Below are 18,750 nucleotides of genomic sequence, written 5' to 3'. Positions count from 1 at the left end.
TCATATAAACTACAGAAAACCCCTATGAGAAGCCAGGAGATTAAAAACGTTACCAAAATACTTGCTGAAGTTCCCCAATCGTTATTTCACAGCCCAGTTCATGCGCTTTCATCTAAACCTATTTCCCATAAAGGAAATTCTGAGACCAAGACCCAGGACCACATGCAGACTGTGTCGGACAAAATAATCGAAAGAAATCTTGGGACACTTGATACTATTCTGCCCAGCCATAATAGATGTAAGAACTAACATTCTGGGTGGAGTGATCAAGAAACACGATACAATGACGGCAGAAGACTGGTGGCTGGTGTTCACCCAGGGTGAACGTATCTCTGTGACTTTGCCATTAGTCAGGTTCTTGAAAGTGGATTTTACTAGGATTTGAAGATAGCAAACCAAAGACTGTGGAAATGCCAAATGGACAAATTATAACGACAACGGATCCACGATATTAATGAACTCAAACTCATTTGAACTGGTCTCTGGGACATTAGAGTAAATGTTCATAGATGTATTTTTTCTTTTAAAGCTTGTTTGGTACTCGGGTAAAAGTTATTTTTTCTGTAAAACCAAAATACCGAATTAAAAAATAAAAATAATTAAAGTATCATTGCAGTGTGTCCTGTATGGATAACACTGGACATGTGATTGGCAACGTCAAATAACTATATAAAGTGTTACGGTATTGATTTTATAACTGCGAGAACTCTTCCCAGTATAACCTAGTTAATGCTAAACATGCTTGTGTTATGTATAATACAATTCATATATTTTATTACAAAACGCTAACGAAATTGTGCCTGTATATTTTAAGTGAAACACTTGTGTATGGGCGCGCTGTAAATACAATATATCATATAAAAATGCGAAACACATCTCTTGTTAAAGAAACAGCCGCTTCTATAAAATGGATCAGTAGTGACTTCTGGATACCCAGCTGTCCAAAAATGCTGAAAGGAAATTCTTGATGTACAACATTGAGTGTCATCTGAATGACTAAGAGTTTTGCACGGTATGCTCACACATTTAAGTGCTGTTTTTTGACCCATTTCTTGTTTGAAATTAGGACCTCATAACCATACCAACTCCCCTCTGGATGTTCTGCCAGATTCAGCTCGAAACTGTGCTGCTAATCAGCTCCAGCCCGGATTTGAACTGCCTTTTGGGGTTGAGGTTTTGCTGTGACAAGGCAGGGTATTGTGAAATAATAACACTCCCTGCAGAAAATCCTATCCAAAGCATCCCTTACTGAGTTGCAGGTTTATGCAGAGTAATACATCTTGGCAATCTGCGGTTAGACCGCATACAGGCACTGAGACAGTGCTGCTTGATGTCGAGGAACGCCTATAAGAAATTCGCAATACAGGCACTCCTGGCCTTCTGATGCTCTTGTAACTGTCGGGCCACCTTTGATGCCCTTGATGAATCCATTCTGCTTGATCACTTGAGCGGAGTGGTAGGCTGTCGACAGACTCATTGAAATGGATTGACTGTTCTTAAGAACAGGCAGTTCAGTGAAATTTGACTGTTTCATATCCATCTGCCATCAGCTTAGACTGTGTAGTTGTTTTTCGCCCCTTAATTTGAACATATATGTGAAACCCATGCATGATCTACTGTGGTAGGATGGAATTATGGTTCCACAACTAAACTGAAATACCCAGATTGTCTTCTACCTGAAGGGAAGTTTTACAAAAAATTGTGATCCAGTAAAATGTTTTTGATGAAAATGTATGCTGCATGCCGGAAGAGTTGAGTCAACCTACTAGCCACTACGGCACCTTTACTCCCACGCTTGAACACTCAAAGACCATAGGGGTGTCCCTTGACTCTACACTTTCCATGCATCAGTAGTGTGGGGCTGTGGTGAGGTTTACTAATTTTCACCTTATGCTACTGTTAAGTCCGACCTTTCTTGCCGCAGGATAACTGTCACCATCTCATGAGCCATCAATGGGGTAATGCTCGATTAATGTAACATGTTTATTCCTAGGCGCGCTCAAAGTTCTTATAACATTTGAAAGTAGTACTCCTCTGTAGCTAAAGTGCTTTTGAATATCCCCCAGGTGTGACCATATCACCCCTGTCTTGAAAAAACTGCACTGGCTTCCTGTGTAAACCAGAATTACATTTAGGACACTACTGCTGGCCCATAAAGCTTAATATGGACCATCACCAAAGTATCTTGCATATAAACTGAAATGGTACTTCTCTCCCTCTGTCCCCACGCCCTTAACACATGATCACTCTCAAAACAAGTGTCTCACAGAAGTTCCATTCTTCAATGACCAGGCGATGGGTCTCCCCTTCCAGGTTCACACAGCCAGGCCAGATGTGATATCTCCCCTTTAATGCTGCAAAGCTGTTAGTTGCACGCCAGTCAATTTGTGCTCACCAAATGACATTACACAATAGTTAAATGTCCTCTTTTTAGCTCCATTGAGGACTTCTATTTGACCGGATTCCAAGTTAGCACTGTAATTGACTCAGACACTAGCCCTGAATGACTTGCGTATAATGACTGACGAGAGAGTGGGCTTGACAAGCTGGGTTGAAGTCCTACACCTACAAGAGCCACCAAGGGTAAGGACATAACTCACCCCTCGCTGTACAGACAAGAGTCGGTGGGGAATGACATTGCAAACAAATCACATCCGCTTCATTGAAATTGCAAACCAGTACTCGAAGATGTAGGCCACATTGAAAGGAAGCCAATTGGATGCAAAGCAGCCAAACTCTCCCTTGGACACTATTTGTTGTTGATTGGCAAGATGCTCTGAGCTGGACATTGGCTTTGTTGCACCCGTGCTTTATTAAGCCGATACCTCTATGTGGTGTAGGCATCTCTTGTCTTTGCTTCTATTATTTCCGCCATGAGCCATTGGTCGATTCTTTCAATTTACAGTACTTTGCCTTTCCTTCTTTAAAAATCATTGAAAAACCTGCCTCGGCAGCAGGCCAAGATGGGGGAGGGGGGAAACTCTTCACAGTACTTTCAGTAAGTAAGCTTTAGAATATAGCACTCCAATGGGCGAGTGTCATGCCTCCAAGGGCTAGGGTAGCCCCGTGGGTACATGCATTCAACAGCCCAACGACCAGTTCCTACTATTCCACCTTTTGTTTAATGTTGAGATAAGTCGATACATGTAAACTCAAAGGAATATTACTTTTTGGTCTGTATTTAATTTCGATATCTATTTAGCCAGGAAGGTTTTATTTAACATCACGGTTTTTATTTTTTTGCTGTCTCAACATTTTGTTGTTATTTTTGCACTTTTTAAGTTACTAAATGGACTACCATTGTGTGTATGGCCAGTGTGATTTACTCTTAAACTTTGGCTTACTGGGAGGATTTCAAGTTGTTACTTCAAGGACACAAACACGTCTCAAGTCCTATTCCTACTTTTTAATTCCTTTTCTTAGTTTTTAGTGTTTCCTACCAATTGTCATCATTTCTTTTTTGCAGGTTATCAGGCCAAGGTACAAAGTTGCCCATAAGATAAAAGAACACTTCTTTTCAATACAATGAGTGATGATCCTGCAGTCCCGTCTTCCATGGCAAAAACATTTCATATAATGTTTCTTTCGACTTTTTGGGGAATGCAACTATGGGTCACATTTATTTCAGGTAGGTTGCAATACTGTTCTAAATACCTGTAATTTTATAAACCTAGTTATTTTAAACAATTGTGGAATGTTAAATGCTGAAAATCTAGCATAAAATGTTGTGTTTTGACTAGATAACCTAGCTGTCTTAGGTCATAACTATCTTTAGTCCACTTCGTTTGTAATTAAATTGTAGCATCTCAGTCATGTGGTGGATTTTTGCCACTGCTTGAGAATGCTAAGCTGATGTCTTGAAAGTGTAAATTACAATGCAACTGCTTTCTGTTCATGGGCGTATCAAAGTATAATGTCCGTAATTATGTTGGTGATATGCAGATAATTCTTTTTATTGGCCATAAAATGCTTTGTCAGATTTTTTAAAACTTATCTTTCTAATAACACACGTTTCGAAGGGATTGTGTCCTCCGACGTATTCCACATCTTTGACATGTAATGTCCACAGCTGTGCTGCTTTGGAAATTTTTGGGCAGAGGGCGTCCTGCGTCGATAGCGTCTGGTCGATGTCCCTCGAAGGCCTTCGTTGAGGGTGACGTTAACGGATGTTATAAGTAGCACGCACGGCGCCCGTAGCCTTAGTTTTGTTTTTTCAACTAATGTGTTTCCTTTGCGAACTTGGCGTGACTCGTGTTATCTACTTCGATAATGTCTTCTACTCCGCCGAACCCGTGGTCTGGCTTTAAAAAATGCCGGGACTGAAAGTCCAAAATGTCCATGGACCCGCACTGTATCTGCTTGTGGTATCTGGGCGAGAGCCACGATACAGATGACTGCTCGAAGTGCCAGTCTTTGACTGCCAAGGCCTTGCAGGGGCGTAAGGGGAAATTGCAGGTAGGTCGGGTATCCAAACCCCCGTGAATCCAAAAAGACTACTGTTCTTTCCACCGACGACTTGAGGGGTGACTCTCCCCGTCGGAGGGTTGTCCAGGGGATCTCGGTCCCGGAGTGGTTCCCTCCACTCGTCGTCCTTGCCGAGGAACTCCCAGAAGCGGCGTCACCGTTCGCCTTCCCCGTCCGATGAAGGCGCCGCTGGAAAGTGCCTTGTCCCACTAAATCCTCTACTCCGCAGGGATGGGAAGCATTCAGGGAGAAAATGCTGGAGATTTTTCAATCTCAGGGCACTGTTCCGTCCGTGCCTTCGGTTGAAGTCGGCAGGAAACTGTCTTGTCTGATACTCCCGCGCCTTCGCGCCGGGTGGTCGGTACGATGAACATCGGGAACCATTGAGGTCCTGTTCGGACAAGGTTCCGGTAGATCGCCAGAGATTTGCCAGATCCAGGTCGCGGTCTTCGTCCCCAACAAAACCGTTGAGGTCTGGTAAGGTGTTGATTACGGCGTCGACACCATCGGCGCGGTGTCCATTGAGTGTGGCTGTTGGGGCTTTCGGCCCTTGTTGATGCCGAAGCTGCCACCGCCCTCAACACCATTGGCGCCAAATGGCCGGAATTTGCCATTGGAGGCCCCTGTGGATCCTCCGAGAAAGGCTGTGTCTAAGACTGTAGGGACTGTTCCTGACTCCAGGTCTGCTCCTGTACCTAGGAAAGAATTCTTTATTCTCTAAATGACACTTATGAGGAAAGGTCTGATGTGGAGTTGGAGCCTTTTGATACTCCTGGTGACACACCTGATGCTCCTGACATGGTCTTTTCTGAGGACAGTCAGCTGGAGGATCTGCACCAGTCTTTGCATGATGCAAGTGGCCTCGACACATCTCCTGAGATGGAGTTTGGTAGGCCAGAGCCTGGGGCTCATGCTGAATCCTCCCTATAGGAGGTTGATGTTGAGAGTTACGGAGTACAAAGGGTGGTCCAGTCCTCGAGTTGTATTTGATCAGGTTGCCTTAACTGACATTTTAGATCAGGGTCCATCCACTGACCCAGTGTTGCCTTTTCACATGGTGTTACAGAAGAGGGTGGCTGCTACTTGGCAGACCCCGGAGTCTCTTCCGGCGGTCAACATGTTGTTGCCTAAGAAATACTGCCCATCCAGTAGCAACCCCGGCTACCTATCCACTCACCCAACTCCTGAGAGTTTGATGGTTCAGGCGGCCGCGGCCACCTCGAGGCAGGCTGTGTACCCTACCATCCCTCATGATAGGGACAACAAGAGCTCGATGGATGTACGCAAGGTATTTTCGGCTGGGAGCATGGCACTGAAATCGGCCAACTCCACCTGTGCCTTGGCAACATTTTCGCACACTCTGTGGAATTCTAGCGGCTGAGCATATTCCCGAAGGGGAAGAGAGGGATGGTTTTCTTGCTATCGTGCAGGATGGCAAGTCTGCCATGTGTGAATCCCTTCAGTCTGGGTTGGACACGGCTGATGGTGCTCCAGGCATGGACCGGCTAACACTGTGATACGCAGGTTTGCGTGGTTGCGGAAGTCAGGTTTTGCTCCAGATGTGCAGGCCCGCCTTCTCAACATGCCCTTAGACGTTTCTCATTTGTTTGGCAGCAAGGCTGACGAGAGCCTTGAGAGGTTGCAGACCTACAAAGCAGCTACTAAATCTTTGGGCGCAGCTGTGCGTCAACCTCTGCCTTTTCATTCTAGGGGACAGCAAGAGATGGGGGGGGGGGGCTTCCTTTTGTTACTACTCCTCTTTTGGTAGAATGAGAGGAGCGACCAGTCAAAGGGGACACCGTAAAGGTACCTGTGGTGGATGGGGATGAGGTGCAAAGCCGCTCAGCCACCTGTCTCTTTGCCTTCAGGCGCTGCCACAGCCGCTCCAAAGCCCGGTTGGGGGCAGACTGTCTCAGCATCTCAAAGAGTGGCAAGCCATTACTTCAGATATGTGGTTTCTGGAAACAATAGCCCACGGCTACTGTCTACCGTTCCTTAGTCGGCCTCATGACCTTCCACCGGGGAAACTCTTTGAAGATTCCGGATCCGCTCCTTGTGCAAGAAATCTTGAGCCTGCTGGAGAAAGGCGCTATAGAACTGGTGACTGTGGCTGAGAGGAACAAGGGCTGGCATTCCCCCATATTTTTTGATTCCCAAGAAAGGCGGAGGACTGAGACCCATCTTGGACTTATGTTGCTTGAACGAATTCCTCAGGAAGGACAAGTTCAAGATGGTCACTCTTTCTCAGGTCCGTCAGGTCCTTCGACTTCAGGATTGGTTGGTGTCTCTGGACCTACAGGATACTTATTTTCATGTGCTGATCCATCCAAAGCACAGAAAATATCTGAGGTTTGAGACTGGCAACTCGCACTTTCAGTTTCGGGTCCTGCCATTCGGATTGACCTCCGCCCAAGAGTCTTCACCAAGCTCATGGTGGTGGTGGCAGCGTATCTCTGGAGATGGGGGGGGGTGGCGGGTTCACGTCCTGGACGACTGGCTGATCCGAGCGCATTCTTCCGAACAAGCCTTGGATTCTCTCACCCTCACCTGCCGCTCCCTTCACAAGCTGGGCTTCTCACTCAATTTCAAGAAGTCGCATATGACACCTTCCCAACAGATCCAGTACATAGGGGCTGTGTTGAACAAATCCTTGGGGAAGTGCTCGCCACCCAAGGTGAGGGCTCATCACATTGTACAGATGGTGAACAAATTCCAACATCCCCAGAGTCTTCCGGCTTTCAAATTCTTAAAGTTGCTCGGCGTCATGGCATCCTGCATTTTTTTGGTGCCGGAGGCCCGACTGAGAATGAGATCCCTTCAATGGGCTCTCAAGCCGCAGGGGTTGCAATTCTCGCACAAAATGTTGGATCCCCTTCAGATTCCGGTCACTGTCTCCCAGGATCTTCTGTGGTGGGGCATGCGAAGGGAATCTGATGAGGGGGGGAACATTTTTGGCAACCGTGGCCAGAGGTGACGGTGGTGACGGACGCTTCCCTCACAGGATGTGGAGTTCACACCAACGAGCTGACCACCATCGGTTGTTGGTCTCCATCGGAGTCCAAACTCCACATAAATCTTTTGGAGCTTAGGGCCATCAGGCTAGCCCTGAAGGCTTTTCTGCCGTCTGTGCGAGGGAAAGTGTCCTGCTCATGACGGACAACACAGTGGCCATGCATTACCTCAACAAACAAGGAGGGTTAGGGGTCAATGCTGTGCAGAGAGGCACTGCAGCTCTCGTTCTTGTCGATACAGCAAGGAATCTCACTCTCGGCAGTTCATCTAGCCAGAGAGGAGAATGCGGCAGTGGACGCTCTGAGCAGGCAGAGCGCGGTCTCCCACAAGTGGGAGTTAGCTCAGGAAGTCCTTCAGTAGATTTTCGCCCTTTGGGGAACCCCTCAAGTGGATCTGCTCGCGACCGGTGCCAACCAAAGTGCATAAGATTTTGCTCCTAGGGAATTTCCAACGAGAGGAGCTTTAGGGGATGCGTTTGTTGTTGATTGGTCATTCCCACTTTTGTACGCGTTTCCCCCCGGTCCCTGTTATTCCTCAGGTTCTAAGGAGGTTGCAGAGGTTCTGGTCCCACATGATCCTAATTGCTCCAGATTGGTCCAGGAGAGCGTGGTACCCGGACCTTCTAGAAAAGTCCATCTGTCCTCTGCCGTCTTCCCCAAAGAGGGGATCTACTCTTGTGCGAGCGGGCGGGGTGGAGAGGGGGGTCGGGTTCTCCATCCAGAGGGCTGGATTCTCATCCTTCACGCTTCATTTCAGAAAGTTTGAGATATAAGGTTTGGGACCTCCCGGATGACGTGATGGAGGTGTTGCTTTCGGCGGGACGTCCGGCAACCACATCCCTGTACCGTTGCCGTACGTTTTGCGACTGGTGCAGACGACGCAATGTCGATACATTTCAGTGTTACATTCCAATGGTTCTTTCTTGCTTTCTTTGGCCCACAAGGGTCTGCAAGTTGGTACCATTAAAGGTTACCTGGCAGTGCTGTCTATTTTCAAGCACTCGTCTGAAGAATGTTCTTATTTTAAGATTCCTTTCATTTCCCAGTTTCTAAAAGGGCTCACAAATGTGTTCCCGTCGTCCCCGTTTCAGGTGCTGGTTTGAGATCTGAATTTAGTCTTGAAATTCTTGATGGGTGCTCAATTTGAACCCTTGCACTTTTGTCCTTTGAGACTGTTGACCTTCAAGACGATTTTCTTGATTGCAGTTATATCTGTTCGCAGAGCGAGTGAGTTGCAGGCACTTTCGTCTAAGCCACCTTGCTGTGTTCCGCAAGGATAGGGTTGTACTGAGGGTAAGTCCGTCCTTCCTACCTAAGGTAGTGTCTGAATTTCATTTGAGCCAGAAGGTGGGACTTCCTGCTTTCTATCCTACTCATCCTGGTAAGGAAGAGGAGAGACTCCATAGGTTTGACCATGGACATCCTAGAAATATAAAAACTCAGAGTGGACAACCAACTTTTTGTGGGGTACGCTGGACACCGATTGGGCCAGGCTGTTGCCAAACAGATCTTCTCCAGGTGGATTATCCTCACCATTACTGAATGTTACAGATTGGCTGGCAAAGACCCTCCTGAGGGTTTGCAAGCGCAATCAACCGGGGTGTGGCTACATCCACAGCTCTGCAAAGGGGTGTTCCTATTTACATTTGTGAAGCTGCAACGTGGTCTTCCATCCACACCTTTGTCAAGCATTACTCCCTGAATTCCTTCCATGGTCAAGATATGGCCTTTGGTAAAGCAGTGCTTTATTCTGCCATCTGATTGGGTATCTCTAAATTCTTCTCCCTCCTCCAATCACTGATACTGTGTTGGGAGTCTGTCAAAGATGTGGAATATGTTGGAGGACACAATCCATTTGAAGAACAAGTTACTTACCAACTGGTAATGTTCTTTCAACTGGATGTTCCTCCAACGTATTCCTCATCGCCCTCCCAGCCTGCCCCTCTGAAGAATTTCCTATGCTATTGCAGCTTGCGTTACCTCAAAGCTATGTGCCGTCACGCAGGCATTGTGTACGGGTATGTCACACGTTATGGAGGGGGGAAAAACATGAACTGAGGCTACGGGCGCCGTGCGTGCTACTGATAACATCCAATGACGCCACCCTCAACTGAGGCCTTCGAGGGACATTGACCCGACGCCATTGACGCAAGACGGCCTCTGCCGAAACATTTCCCAAGCAGCACAGCTGTGGACATTACATGTCAAAGATGTGGAATACGTCGGAGGACACAATCCCTTAGAAACGTGTGTTCTCATTCGAAAGATGCATGTCAAAGATGTGGAATATGTTGGAGAAACATCCAGTCAAAAGAACATTAACAGTTGGTAAATAACTTGTTGTTCTCGCTGGAAACATCTTCTGGGCAGATATCCTCGATAGAATCCGTGTAGAAGTGTTGCATTATTCCAGTTTGCTTGTGGCTCATGGCAAGTGCCCTTAAAAGAAGAGCTTTTTTTATGCACATGTCACTTAGTGCCAGTGTATAGTGATCATATTAAATCCCTTGTCCTCTACTAATGCATTGTGGGCGATAATTTCCCAAACACTATTTTCTTACTCAAGCTTGCCTGCTTTATAAAAACACAAGCAAAGAACAGAAACAGATTGCAAATTAAATTATTCTATTGGGTGCATCAGCCAATATCTAGCTCGCCAATCGGTTCTTGTCAACCGAACGACAGCTGTGAAGCAGTTTATGGCTAATAAAAGAATTATCAGCACATCGTAAGTAAAGTCGAGGACCTTTTTGGGCTGGAATGGTCTTAATATTTAGTGAGGTCACTGGGAAAATGTCTCTCACCCCCCCTTTTTTTTTTCAGAAAAAGGAATTTTGGGGAAAATTAAAATACTATTTAAAGTTTATTTTCTAAGCACCCTTTGAAGATGATCATTCATTTTGCTACTTTAAGAACATGCAATTTACCAAGTAGAACTTGGTTTGCTCTTAAAATTACAATGTTTGGTATGTTTATTAAACCGAGAGAAGAAGCGTAGTGTAGCTTGCATGTGTAATAAATATATACAGTAAGTTAAAGTTTTTGCTGGAGAATTTGTTAGCAAACCAAGAGGGACTCTTGAAATGTCAACTTATTTTGCGCGTTACAAAATGTGCAAATGTAACATTGACACTCATTCCGCCATTCCTGCACAGATCAAAAGTCATCAATAGAGGCGGGCAGCTCACAAGCAAGAGGTGCTGATTCCTTCATTCTCTTGTGAAAATAACAAAAAAGTATGTACTACTTGACATTGTGATGAGATGACTATAGACTTACATGAGTCTGTTTATTTAGTTGTTAAAAAATATTTTTGGGGAGTAAAGGCACCAGTAAGATAGTATTGTTCATTCTAAATGAACATAATGTTCAGGGCTAGAAAGTCGAGAGCACTGACCACCATTTCACTCCAGGTGAACAATGTAGGCCTGTTTCGTACATATTTGCAGGTGCTACATTTTTATCCTGGACAGCCTTAAACACATCACATAAGCACAATAGAACTCTTGTGGCAAACGAAGGGTGCCTGCCTGCACATGTGGGTATTTATTCTGCAATTCAATATTTTCTTTGCAGTATTCCAGAGATGCAGGATGGATGGGGAAGACAAAAAAAGAGAAATAAGTAGTGAAACATGTTTGTGTTTCCTACTATGCCAAATGTTAATTTCAAATGTAAAAGCGATGCATCTTCATTTCTGGGATGGATGCCTCTCCAATGTCAATGAAGATCATTAGGGTTTCTGGCATGATCAAGCATTCTGATCTAGTAATTATCATGGCGACAAGGTATGGCGATTTCAAATATAGTAAAATATGTCTGAACATATCGTACTCTTCAAGCCCAGCACCTTCTGTTGAGGGTACAAATATTTGGGGAAAATACCCTAAAATTCCTTGGAAGAAAATGTTTTTGTGCACATTTCAGTTTTTTTTTTTTTTTACTGGATCCTAACATCACTATGAATAACACAAGGGCATTGTTTAGAAGACAAAGGTTCTTGCATATTGTTATGTTTCAACTAGATATGTCAAGCTATTCAGTCACGAGTCGGCTCTTCCTCCTCTACCCCTTTCCATATCTTGCCAATCTCTTATGGTTTCTCATTGCCTTTCACTATTCTCAGTCCTGCTCCATTTTACATTTTTTCAGGTTTCTTAGTTCTCTCAAGCTCTAGGAATCTTTCAGGCTTATCGCCCATTTTAGGTTGTAGGCCACTTTCTAAATCTTCACCGGAGCTTCTTCCAGTTTTAACTTCCACAATTGGCAGCCAGGTACTGGGAGTACGAGGCAGTCTCCACTAACTTCGAACTACAAAAACAGGATTCTTCCTACTCTAGAGGTCAACCCACAACCCTTTTTTACATTTTGTATTTATTGTTTGAAGCGCAGACCTAGCAAGAGAGCAGTGGATCGATGTGGGTAGCCATCGTTTGGGCTGGTATCTTCACAGTAGCACAGTACTGTGAGTTGCGGTCTGTGTGTCCATTGGTATTAGTCCTTGGTCAGGTATTATTGAAAAAGCCACATTTTGGCAAGTTTTCAGAATTGGAGAATTGAGGGGGCATTCATAGCGGATACCGGAATTGAGTTCCAGAGGGCGGGTGCTTGGAAAAAAGGATTGCTTGAGAGACCTCTTCTCACGGGCGTGTTGTGAATTGAGCCAGTGGTTGATTTATTTTGCGCAAGTAGTATGGCCACCAGGTATACTGGTGTGCTAATTGTGACTGCTTTGTAGATGTTACACGCTTTCTTGAACTGTATCCTGGCCTGGAAAGGAAACTAGTGCGGTTTGCATAGGACTGCAGTGATTCAGTCAAATTTCAATACACCCATAATGAGGCGTGGCAGACTGCTTTTAGGGTGCCAACTGAGCGTCTGGGAGCCCTGTCAGGAGGGCATTTACTGCATTGATGTGCAAGACCACAAGGGCATGCACTGTGGTCCGGAAGTCCTTTGTGTGATGAAGGGCAGAGATTTGGAGCCTGGCCTTTTTGGCTATGTGTTTCTCGAAGGGCATGTTGTTGTTGATGGTGAAGCCTAAGGATTTTGCTGTATCCGAGATTTGCAGATCAAATCCTTCTAAGAGCATATCATTGAGCCATTGTTGAACAAGTTGTTTAGCGTGAAGACCATTGAGAATGAATTCGGTATAGTGTGCATATTCGTTGGTGGCTATATACAGATCTTTACAGAGGGTGCCCAGAGGATCCATGTTAAATAGGATTGCTGAGAGGATGGAGACTTGGGGGAACTCTACAGGAGACCCGCTCTCCTTTGCAATCCTGAACGTCTCACACCTCTTGACCCAGGATTGGTAGGGAGGTTTCCTACCCTCTTCAAAATTCCATTGATAACGTCCATTTTAGCTGTGCCCCTTTTCCCATCATGCCCTGCTTTATGGCTCCTTTCACATGAGCGGGAAAGGCAAGGTGATCTAAACTTGGTCAGCCAGATTGGATTTGTTGTTATTTCTTTGTGTTTGACGGGGGTACCATATGGAGCTTATTTCTCTTTGGGGTAAATACTTTGCTTCACAGCTTTCTAATTATTATTTTAAGATAAATCATGTTCTGCTGTTCTGGGTTTAAAGCCGATTTGCCACATACTCTTCGAAACCTGTGTTTTTAGCGAGGAGATGGTATTCTTAATAAAACATATCCAGAAATAAGCCACCTTTCTATATGACTACTCTTTCTCCAATTCTACACAGTGCACCAATTCCTGTAGATTCCAAGATAGCTTATATGCAGTGTGGTTAGCAGCTGCAATGCAGTGAGTATCTCTTTACCCTGGACTGTTATTGTGCTCCTGTGAATTTCAGTCTATATTGGTGTAGAATAATCCCAAAATGGAAGCACATTAGAAACTGAATTCCATTCTCTTTTGAACGATAAACCGATCCATAGTTTCCTCTGAGGAGCTACTGGGACCTCCTTATTTGGTTATCTGGTATTTTTCTTTGTTTTATTTAATGAATCGGGTCTATCCAGTCATAAGACTACAGTTATAGAATGCAGGGCCATTAGCAGGTGTATTACAATAGAGGGAATGAGCAACTAAACAGTTGAAGTTTGGTGATAAACGAGACCTAAACCAGGAAAGTGTATGACAAACAAGGCAGTATCCCTGGGGACTGGCTATATACTGGGGAAACGGTCCTGTATAAAGTGGAACTGGGGCCAGATTAGTCTAGAATGGTATGGTGGGATGTTCAGGACTATACATTCAAGTGGTGAAATCTCCGGGCCAATTTAAATGCGTGGATGGTAGTGGTGGTGGTGCTTTTTATCAGGAGAGATAGTGAGTTACAGTGATAAGGGGCAAGGAGGGATAAAGATAAAAGGGGGTGCATGATGTGGCCAGGGGAAAGTAGAAATTAAAGTGGGTGTTAACAGCAGGGGTTGCAGGAAGGAGAGTAGCGACCCAGACTTGAAAAACTGGTTGGATCGTTGCTGGTGCTGCATCATTTTAGTGTGCACATTAGGTCCGTATTCTCAGCGGTGAAAAGAGCTTTTTCTCTATGCCTCCTGCACAGCACGCAAGAGTTTCAGAAACCGAAGAAGCAGTGAGAGTAAAGCACTCTTAGCACCAGTAGCTTCCTCGTCTGGGAGAGGTACTCCCTCTAGCTCTGATAGATTCCTCTGAGGGGCTACTTCCAGAGGAAATCCAGACGCCCCCTGTACCGGGGCTAAATCTAGCACTTGAAGTTTCCTAATGAGGGGCTAAAACGGGACCATGTTGGAGTTTCCCTGTAACAGGTCTAAAACCAGACTTGCCCCTAGAGCTCCTCTAAGAGGGCACAGACCAAAGGAGGTAAATTGGCCGACTCCTCCAAGTGAGTTGTGCCAGTCAAAATATACCGCGGCCACACCAAGGTTCCCCATATGCCACCAGTAACGCCATTTTTGATTTTCTTTGAGTCATTCTAAGCAGTCCAAAAAAATGGTGCATAGCGATGCTAGGGGGCAATATGATGACTAACTGACGGGAATTAAAATGATGTGGTTATCCCCTTTCTTAAATGCTCCAAGCCACTGTCATAGTGCACACGCACCTTTACTGTACCAGTCTCCTGACCTGCAGCACCAGCTCTACAGTGGCACAGAGCAGATTCAGAGGTCACATGTGAATTCCTGGCTGCTGATGGAACGAAGTTCCTGCAGGTGGACTTTAATTAAATTTTTTTATTTTATGGTGACATTTAAATCTTGAAATATTAACCATGCTTAGTTGTGGCATTGTTAGGTAAGATTTTCATATCCATGATAAATCTTCCTGACCCGTGTAAACCCCAGAACCAGTGCTTTAAGTGGGGTAAGAAATTGAGGGGGGGGGCCCTCGTTTGGGGGCGTGGCTTTCATTGTGGGCGTGGCCTAAAAGTGCACAAATCATAGTAAGGTGCGCAAACAAATATATAAATGTATGTGAGCATTTACATGTTTGTATGCGTACTACTATGGTGTGTGTACTTTTCAAGCCATATTTTATAAACATAGCAATGTTACATATTTCTATGTTTATAAAAGGTGGTTTGAAAAGTGCACAAACCATAGTAAGTTATGCACACTTGTGTGCTTACCTTACTATGGTTTGTGTACGTTTCAAGCCACCTTTTATAAACATAGAAATATGTAACATGTTTCTATGTTTCTAAAAGATGGCTTGACACGTAAACAATTCAAGGCATGACGGACAAAACAAACCGCAAGGTGGCTTTGTCCGTCGACAAAGCTTTATAAAAGATGCCTTGAATTGTGCACGTTTCAAGCCGTCTTTTAAAAACATAGAAATATTTCTACCTTTATAAAAGATGGCTTGAAACGTACACAGTTCAAGGCATCTTTTATAAAGCTTTGCCGACTGAGAAAGGCACCTCGGGCTCTGTGATCTATCTGCTATCACTGAGCCCGAGGTGTCTTTCACCCTCTGCGAACCCGCGGGCTCCATGATTTAATCTGCATATTAGATCACGGAGCCCGCGGGGGTCAGTGACCTGGGGAGGGAAAACAAAGGGACAGTAACTTCCTCTGATGACCCTGATGAGGGGTCATCAGAGGGAGTTACACTAACTGACAGAAGTGCCGCCAGCCTCAGCGTTGCTGTGGCTGGCTGGCACTTCTGTCAGCTTGGCCAACATAATGACGGGCGCATCACCCGTCGCGGCTGCGGCCGTGGCGGCATAATGCATCCCGCAATGTTGTGTGGGACGGGGGGCCCCAGCTGGGCCCCGGCTCAGCCCCACTTTCTGGAGACTGCCGGGGCCGGGCCCCGGCAGGCCCCGGCCCACTTAAAGCACTGCCCAGAACCTTTTGCTTTGACTAGGTAACTATTTTACCTTGTCCCTAGGTGAAGGGGAATCTTTTCCCCCCTCTCCTGTACTCTTTTAATCTTTTTATGGGTGACCTTTTTATGTCCCTCCATAATGTATGTTTGAAATTATAGTTTCTAAAACTTTTGGGCTCAGGCTGGGTGCCCCTATGGGTGCCCCTGTTAATTTCTCTTTCATGTACTTGGTTGAGTTCCCAAGAAGTAAAGCGGGATTTTCATCCCTCTTTACATTGTATATAGTGAACCAGCACACCCCACCTTATGTGGAGTACTGGGGGGGATACAATGTATCCCCTTTTTTACTTACCTTTCTTACTTAACTGGTAACATTATTTTGAATGGATTGTGTCCTCCCACGTTTTCCTCATTTTATGATAATCTTATCCCAGCTTCAGCTGCTTTGTTTTTTTCACCAGGGGACGCTGTGTTGGAGACCGCGGAGTCGAAGTCCCTCGAGGGCCGTCTACGTCATCTACTGCATAAAGGGCTCGAGCAGCACCCGTTACCTCAGTTCCGTTTTTTCTGACGCAACTGCTTCGTGTTACGAACAGCGCATCAAGAATTTCTTCTTCGATGTCTTTGTCTTCAACTCCCTCCACACCCAAGACAGGGTTAAAAAAATGTCTCAAGTGTGGCAGGAAGATGTCTATTACTAACCCCCATCGGAATTGCCTCTGGTGCCTCAGCCCAGCCCATTGGGTTGATGAGTGCGGGTCCTGTCAGGCCATGTAAAATAAGGCTGTTAGGGAACGCAGAGGTAAGCTGGCGGTGGGGGAGGAGAAATACAAGTCTTCAAAAAGACAAAAGGATTCGAATGAATCCGGTAGAAAATCTCGTCACAAATTGAGGAGGTTGAGATCGGAAAGTCGCTCGAGGAAGTCTTCCTCGTCTTTGATGAAAAAGTCAAGAAAGCAACGTCATAGGTCTTCCTCCTCGTCCTCTTCTGAGAGGAGTTACTTACCCTTCAAAGCACGATTCCCCAGAAAAATGGGAGGCCTTCAGGGCTTCGATGCTGAGAATATTCGAGAAAGCGGCCACACCCCCTCTGAGTTGCCGCGTAGTGATCCTGCTTCTACTCACTCTAAAAGTGACAGAGGAAAATCACGATCCAAACACGCAAACGTAGAAAATTAGTCGAGCGTCTTCGCGGGAAAGTTCCCTGTTGCCTCACTCCAAGTCTAAGCCTAGGGTCCATAAATCTGGACTAAAGGAATCGGCATAGACGTCGAAACCAAAACTCGACATGACACCGTTGACGACCATAACGTCGAGACCGATGACAAAGATGACGTCGACACCTGTAGCTGTATCGAAGTCTCCTTCGACAGCATCGAAGCCTCTTTCGACACCGTCAAAGCCAGCATCTACACTATCAACGCCGTCTCTAATACCAAGACCCAAGTCAACGCCATTTTCCATTCCTAGACAAATTCCACCACCTTTGCCAGAAAAGGCTTTCCACCTTCAAGCTAGACATGACTTTTTTTACATCCATGTCATCTATATATGAGGAACATTCTCTGAAGAGGAAGTCACTCCAGCTGGAGTCAGATTTTGGGCCGGAGAGGTCCCTGATGAACTAGTGGACCCACAATCAAAGATAACAGACCTTTATGATTGCCTACAAAATGCCAGTGGCTTAGATACTTCACCGGACGTGGATTTTGAAAAACCAGACCCTACAGATCATGCTGATCCCAGTTATAGAAATCTTATGGGAAGGGCCATTGATTTTATGGAAAGCAGCTTCCCCAGATTTTGACCAGGATGACATGACTGGCATCCTGAGTGAGGGTCCCTTAAAAGATCCCGTTTTACCATTCTATAAGGCTTTACAAAAAAGGATAGTGGCAAATTGGAATAATCCCGATTAGATTCCAGCAGTAAATAAAAAAAACTGGTGCCAAAATATAGGCCAGCCTTATCAGACCCGGAGTATTTATCCAAGCATCCATCTCCCGAGAGTCTTGTTGTTCAAGCTGCTACCTCCGCTAGGCAGTCAGCTTACCCATCAATACCACCAGACAGGGACAATAAAGTTGATGCTTGGGCCAGGAAAGCTTTTACTTTGGGTAGCATGGCCCTTAAATCAACTGTCACTTGCACACTAGCAAGATTTACTTGTACCCTGTGGGACTGCATGTCTTCAGTGGCTGAACGCATCCCGGAAGGTGAAAAACAGGATGGTTTCCTGGATATAGTGAAGGATGGTCAAGAGGTTATGGAGGAATGCCTTCATTCAGGATTGGACACTGCGGATAGTATAAGCAGGTCCATGGCTTCTAGCACAGTCTTGCACAGATTCGCATGGCTAAGAAAATCTGGTTTTGCACCTGATGTGCAGTCTAGATTACTGAATATGCCCTTTGACGGCTTGAGGCTGTTTGGCAGCAAGGCGGACAAGAGCTTGGAGAAGCTGCAGACCTCGAAAGCGGCAGCAAAATCACTCAGCGCTGCTAGAAGACAACCTCAACAACACTCTTATGCAGGCTCATCTTCCTGGAAGAGTTGCCCCTTTCGCTTTTATTCCTCTTTTGGAAGAGGGAGGGGGCAGGCCAGTGCCAGAGGCCAACAGAGAAAACCTTTTCGTGGTGAAAAAGGGAGAGGTGCTAGATCAGCCACAGCAGCGGCTACTACCTCCTCAGCCACTGCAAAGCCACTGTGAGGTCTTAACCCACAAAACCCCGGTGGGAGGCAGAATCACTTGGTATCTGGACGAATGGTGGGGCATTACATCAGATGCCTGGGCACCAGAGATAGTGACTCATGGTTACCGTCTTCCTTTTCATCAAAGACCTCAAGATCATCCACCGGGAGCCAACCTTGTAAAAATTCCAGACCCGCTCCTTGTGCAGGAGATTTTAGCCCTACTAGAGAAAGGTGCAATAGAACATGTACCTGTAGCGGAGAGGAACAAGGGCTGGTACCCCCCCTATTTTCTCAT

General features: G+C 45.6%; 1 long non-coding RNA gene across 1 annotated transcript in view; it reads left to right on the top strand.

Moving 5' to 3' along the window:
* The window catches only part of LOC138546237 (uncharacterized), a 340,336-nt gene that overhangs the window by 127,893 nt on the left and 193,693 nt on the right, over window positions 1–18,750 (top strand). The window contains exon 2 of the long non-coding RNA XR_011290904.1: window positions 3,467–3,628. This is a non-coding gene — a long non-coding RNA (uncharacterized lncRNA). The remainder of the gene's footprint in view (window positions 1–3,466; window positions 3,629–18,750) is intronic.

Source organism: Ambystoma mexicanum, chromosome 1q (genome assembly GCF_040938575.1).
Source record: "Ambystoma mexicanum isolate Mex_15411 chromosome 1q, UKY_AmexF1_1, whole genome shotgun sequence".
Classification (NCBI taxonomy): Eukaryota; Metazoa; Chordata; class Amphibia; order Caudata; family Ambystomatidae; genus Ambystoma; species Ambystoma mexicanum.
This window is presented reverse-complemented; position numbering and strand designations above follow the sequence as displayed.